The sequence below is a fragment of the Esox lucius genome, chromosome 4 (genome assembly GCF_011004845.1).
Source record: "Esox lucius isolate fEsoLuc1 chromosome 4, fEsoLuc1.pri, whole genome shotgun sequence".
Taxonomy (NCBI): domain Eukaryota; kingdom Metazoa; phylum Chordata; class Actinopteri; order Esociformes; family Esocidae; genus Esox; species Esox lucius.
The window spans coordinates 8,954,435-8,961,203 of record NC_047572.1 but is presented as its reverse complement, the minus strand read 5'-3'; positions in this window follow the sequence as shown (position 1 = coordinate 8,961,203).

Below are 6,769 nucleotides of genomic sequence, written 5' to 3'. Positions count from 1 at the left end.
GACTGTAGGCAAGACACACTTGTCTTTGTACTCCTCACCTGTTTGCCGCAACACACGCTTGACACCATCTGAATCAATTAAGGTTATCTTGGTCTCTGGATATGATGCTGAGCACATGCACTCAACTTCTTTGGTCGACCATGGCGAGGCCTGTTCTGAGTGGAACATGTCCTGTTAAACCACTGTATGGTCTTGGCCACCATGCTCCAGCTCATTTTCAGGGTCTTGGCAATCTTCTTATAGCCTAGGCCATCTTTATGTAGAGCAACACTATTTAGCTTTTTTCACTTTTTTTAAGATCCTCAGAATGTGCCATGAGGTTCCATGTTGAACTTCGAGTGACTAGTATAAGGGAGTGGGAGAGCGATGACACCAAATTGAACACACCTGCTCCCCATTCACACCTGAAACCTTGTAACACTAACAAGTCACATGACACTGAGGAGCGAAAATGGCTAAATGGGCATTTTCACTTAGGGGTGGACTCACTTTTGTTGCCAGCGGTTTAGACATATTTTGAGGGGACAGAAAATGTACACTGTTATACAAGGTGTACACTCACTTTACATTGTAGCAAAGTGTCATTTCTTCAGGGTAGTCACATGAAAATATATAATCAAACATTTGCAAACATGTGAGGGGTGTACTCATTTTTGTGAGATACTGTATGTCTGTAACACCATGTTTAGAAGTGGTAAGAAGCTCTTCTTCAGGCCAGCATGACACCCAGAAATAGCATGCTTTATTGAATAATTATTAGACAGAAAGCAGACAGCTGCATGCTAGCAACTTTTGGTTCTTGACGCCGATGTTGATGGTGAAACTGGGTTTTTGCCTTGGTCAAAAGAAAGTGCATTCAAATGGATTGTTGCATGTTAAAAGAAGAAAGTCAATAGGAATTCAACAGTCTACAGGGAGTTTTACCCCAAATTTCTTGGAAAACACAAGTGCAAACCAGCGTAAGTGTTCATCAAAACGACACAAACTCTGTTGGAGTTACATAACTAACTCATGCTATTGGCCATGTACAGTTCACAATTACCAGGATTTGTTTGCTGCATAACTCTCCAATAGGGAACCTGTATTTGCTCTAACAAAACCTTTCAGTGGAATAATATGTCCAGTTAACTGGGACAATGTTCTGGTCTGACATTTGACAATGGGCTGATGAAGTCCAAGCACTTGTGACAATTTGATATAACTATACTGCACAAATCAGGATGAACAAATGGTTCAGCATCAAAATGTTAGTGATCAATTTAGTAATTTAGTGTTACCAGAGCTCTAACTATTTTTAATAGAAAAAGGTCAAGCTAGTGTATAATATCAAGGGAAGGCCAAGGTTGCAGAGTTCTATTCAGGGGTCATCTGTAGCATTGATTATATTACATTATTTGTTGTTCTGTTAAAGAAGCTACCATTGAAAGGGGAAATATGGGAGAGCGTGGGTCAGAAACTGAATGTGTGCCACAGTCACACAATAACTCTCAGAAGACACTGTCAGTTTTACTTCCTGTGGCCAACAGCTCTAATATTTCATGACAGGACAAGAACCATATGCCACCACCCATAGAGCTGGATTACATGGTTTAATGACCATTCATTTTGTGTATATTTATATTAACTGTTACCTATGGTGCTTTCATTTTGAAATAACACATAAATAAAATAAATAAGTTACGTAATTTCATAGAGTAATGAAACAATGGCAGTCTCTGGCGGAGTCATCGTCTGTTACAACTGCAGAGAATATACTTAACCTCCTCGCTCAGTCCTCAAAATGCTGATCTGGCGTCCGAGTGTGAACTTCAACTTTTCCCGCATTTCCATTCATCATAACTCATTATTGGACCGAACAGCTGGTGATATGGGGATGCAGCTTCATCTGTCTGTCCATCCACCTTCATCTGTTTCAGCCCATTAACTCAGGAGATGTGCCTGTGTCTGGCGTAAATGCCTTCCCAGAGCCTTGTAATCCTGCTCATCTATCTCCTCTTCTGTCATCGGTCGCCACATCTCACAAACATTTGTGTTCTCTCCTTTGCCATGCCAACAGATGTACCAGAGATAGTACAAACTCTGTTGGGATGTGATTACCATAAGGGGAATACTACAGTTGACTATAAGCAATCTGTGATGCAATGATATAGGACAACGTCATCCCGTGATATTTTTGCTGTACTGCATTCAATGATAAAACAAAGCAAAATATCATAAATATTATGTTTATGTCATAGATATTGTCATAAATGTTATGTTTTTTTCAACACATTGCAGTAAATTAAAATGAAAAACACAATGATTAAGTTGTGAATTCATTGCCACCATTGTCGCACAGCGTACATGACCCTGGAACAGTTAAAATTGAATTGTAAAGTACCATTGGTACTACATTTTTATTTAGCACATCAAAATACTGCTAAGTGCAGCATCAAATGGAGTAGCATTTCTGTTGCATCCAGATTAGCCTTAGCCAGCTACTTGATACTACCAGCTAATAGCCGACAACATGTTTTTATCATAATGAAAACTTTTTAATTAAGTAAGAACTGCCTTGTTATTTCACTTAGCTGTGCTGCATGCTTACACCGCGATCCCACAGTCTGTTACATCATAGCTATTGGTGATTGGGTGCACAAAACATATAGGGTAACATGTTGTGGATGATGACTGGCCAGACTAGACTAAGCTGAATAAAGCAATGAATAACATTGCAGGAATTTCATTACAACATACAACTGCTGGCTTGCCTTTGAAGCTGACCATGGTCGGTCCTAATAAGCACTCGAATGGGACACCATCCATATTTCTTGTTGTGTCTGACTATGTACCTTGTTTTAAGATTATTATTTTTTTAAAGCACAACTTTTCTCTCTGCACTGGCAGACATTCTTGCTCGCATTTTCTTTTTGCCAGACAGTGAAGAGTGAATGTTTTTTATTGAGTGACTGAGTGACTGATTACCACATGTTAAATAGCGTAGTTATTAGAGAAGTGGACCTGTGAGCTATAGGTCCTGAGTTTGTATTTCCTCGCAGGCGAAGCGATATACGTGTTATGAATTATTCCGTATAGACAAAAACTTTGCTGGCTAAAACCTTCAGTATCTACATTATAGTTATCCTGAAATAAAACAGTTTACGGTTATATTGCGACTGTTTCTGGTGGATTTTCAAAGTACGCAACCGTTCATGCGCTTTGGGTCAGGATAGGCAAACACATTTGCTGGCTACAATATACAGCAGTTATGTTATAGTAAACCTTAACTGAAACTGTATACGGTTATATTGCAACTGTTTCTGGCATGGAAAATTTAATCTTCAGTCTCGCTAGCAATTGCTCAATTCTTATGATTATTCCTAGGAGGTTAGTGGATACTAGCTGTTAGATGTTAAAACGGCCAGTGGCAAAAGCCATATAGTTCATAGACGCTATGGTGGAGGTAAACTTCATAAGAAACGTCAGTTTAACACAATCCTCAATGGAGTCTAGCGACTACTAAAACGTGTAATGTCGTGGCATAGTGGTTAAAGACAGTGCCTCTCATGGGGAAGACTTAAGTTTGAATCTTTTGAGAGCAACAACATTTATTAATTATTTCTTGTAGATTCCACGATTCTCTCGTCTTTTCACTTGATGAAAAAGTTTCTTATTGTCACCATTATTGCTAGTTATTGTATCAATGTCATTCACGAATGAAAGAAAAAAGGACACTGTTTTGCCAAGAAAGAAAACAAATAAGTTCTTATGCCATGCCAATTAACTGTTAAAACAGCCAGTGGCAAAAGAGGATTTGTTCAGGATAGACACAAGAGGCTATACAGACCCCTAGCAAATGTACAACTCTGTAGTGTAATGGTTAACGACACAGCCTTTCATGTGGGCGACACTTTATATTGCGGGCCGGCTAAACTAGGCTTTCCTAGTTTCTTGTTTTTTTCAGCAAGCATGTTTTGCAGAGTAGTAGATAATATCAGTCATAGGAAATATTTAAAAGATTCAAAGGGTTACAAAAGATTACTTTGGATAACATTTGTTAGGATATAATTTTGTCTTTGATACTCACAAAACACAGACCAGCAGCCCAACTCTCTCAAGCATTATCTGGATGTAACAGTTTACTAGGGTATCATTGTTCTTTCAAAAAACATAGCTACTCAAAATAATTAAGAGCTACAGGGTAACATCAGTGTTTTGCATTTTCTGTGGGAAGCCTCATCGAATGATATAATTAACTAACCATGTCTTAGTATTTTTTTCACAAATTCATTCATTAGGACACCAGGGCTCACTACTTTGAAATATGCCAATGACCTTTAGAATTGCTCTCCTTGGTGCAATGCTCCAGGGTGAAGTTTCCCTTTGGTAAAACTAGGATTCTAAGGTCAGCATTCTCTGACCTTAGACTAACCTCAATCATTAGCAGGGGGAAATGCAAAATGACACAAAATCAACATATAGGGGCAGATTCACAATACTTCTGTGGAATACTTTGAGCAAACCTTACCTGTAAGGCATGCAGTGGCATCAGACCGGGGAAAGTGGTACTAAGTATATAGGACCCTAACGTGTAGAGGGGCCCTCAAATGTTTGAATCTTGAAATGAAGGGAGCGGCCGTCAGAATTTTGTGCTACACCCCTGAAGGAATGTGAACTGTTTTTTAAAATACACTGACATTCTAACTGTCCATGATTTCAGGGCAACATTCTACTGCATTTTGTAAATGGCTCCAATAGTAAAGACATGCAATTGTATGTGTCTTTAAACAAAACCAATGAATCCCATTTCAGTGTGTTATCTTAATGTTTGCAAAACATATCACATGATGGCCACCTGTGTACATACTTGTCACCTCCAAAATAAATCTATTCAGACACATTGCATTGTGCCCTAGAGCAGAAGGAGCATGTTAGCATGCATGTTCCTTTACTCCAATCCGAAACACTGACTCACAGTTTGCTAATTATTCTTATTTGTTTAATGGCTCTTAGTGACTCACGCTATGAACGAGTGACTCGTTAATTTTAGTCTTTTGGTTCTCGTTTTACTTGCTTGTAGTAACTAATTCTACAGTAGGATTATGTGCTACTCCTGCTCAGTGCTTCCAGCAAGCGACTGTTGTGAAGGACCGGTATACTAGCTAGCTAACATCATAGCATTTTAGAGTTGGTGGAAAGTAGGCGCTTGACAGGCAGAGGCAAATGAGATTGTGCATTTATTTCCTATACTGTTTTTAATGAGACAAGAATTGCTTGTTGACTCCAAAAACAAACTTTTCATCCCCATTTAATTTCTAACAGGATAAAATTGTATTCTGACTGCAAGAAATTGACAACAGTTAAATATTAAATTGCTTGTAGTCTAACTAGAAGCATCATATTCCTGACAAATGGTTGGGGTGAAAGATTGCCAGGGAGTCAGGTTTCATATCACCATGGTTTTTCATGAACAAAATAGATTCTAGCCAAAATAGAGAACATAAACCTAGTTCAGCCAGTGTAACAACGATTAACTAACAAACAGCAACAATGACAGCGACAGCAACAATGATCCACAATGTGGGGAGCAGAGGGGAAACATATATACACATACAAACGAGCTAGATTGGGACCTGGTGTGGAAGATGGGAAACATGTGACAGTCCGGGATGTGTTCGTGAGAATATGGGAACTTGTGGAAATATGGCACGGTGGCGCTGCTGCTCACCGCACCATGACAGTACCCCCCCCCAAAGGCCCGGCCACCGGACGGGCCAAGACGAACCCCAGCCCAAGGGAGGGGGGGCGGGGCAGCACAGTACCCCCATCGGCACAAACCCGCCGAGGGGGCGGAACAGCCGAGACTAACCAGGGTGGCGGAGTCGTCGGGACAGGCCGGGGAGGCAGAACCGGCCGAAGATCAGGAGCCGGCGGAGGGTCAGGGGCCGGGAGAGCCGACGGAGGGCCGGTGGCCGGCGGAGGGTCAGAGGCCGGGAGAGCCGACGGAGGGCCGGTGGCCGGCGGAGGGTCAGAGGCCGGGAGAGCCGACGGAGGGCCGGTGGCCGGCGGAGGGTCAGAGGCCGGGAGAGCCGACGGAGGGTCGGTGGCCGGCGGAGGGTCAGAGGCCGGGAGAGTCGACGGAGGGTCGGTGGCCGGCGGAGGGTCAGAGGCCGGGAGAGCCGACAGAGGGTCGGTGGCCGAAGGAGGGTCGGTAGCCGGAAGAGCCGAAGGAGGGTCGGTAGCCGGAAGAGCCGACGGTGGGTCGGTAGCCGGAAGAGCCGACGGTGGGTCGGTAGCCGGAAGAGCCGACGGTGGGTCGGTAGCCGGAAGAGCCGAAGGAGGCGCCGGGGCGGCCGGGACAGGAGAGGGCGGTGGCAGCCAAACCCCGGCAAGCTCAGGCGGTGCAGGCCACTCCTCCTCGGCCTCAGGCGGTGCAGGCCACTCCTCCTCGGCCTCAGGCGGTGCAGGCCACTCCTCCTCGGCCTCAGGCGGTGCAGGCCACTCCTCCTCGGCCTCAGGCGGTGCAGGCCACTCCTCCTCGGCCTCAGGCGGTGCAGGCCACTCCTCCTCGGCCTCAGGCGGTGCAGGCCACTCCTCCTCGGCCTCAGGCGGTGCAGGCTGCTGCCACTGGCAGGAAGGAGGCGCTGGCTGCTGCTCCAATGCAGCAGGGGGCGCTGACTGCCGCTGCTGGCAGGTAGGAGGCGCTGGCTGCTGCTCCAATGCAGCAGGGGGCGCTGACTGCCGCTGCTGGCAGGCAGGAGGCGCTGGCTGCTGCTCCAAAGCAGCAGGG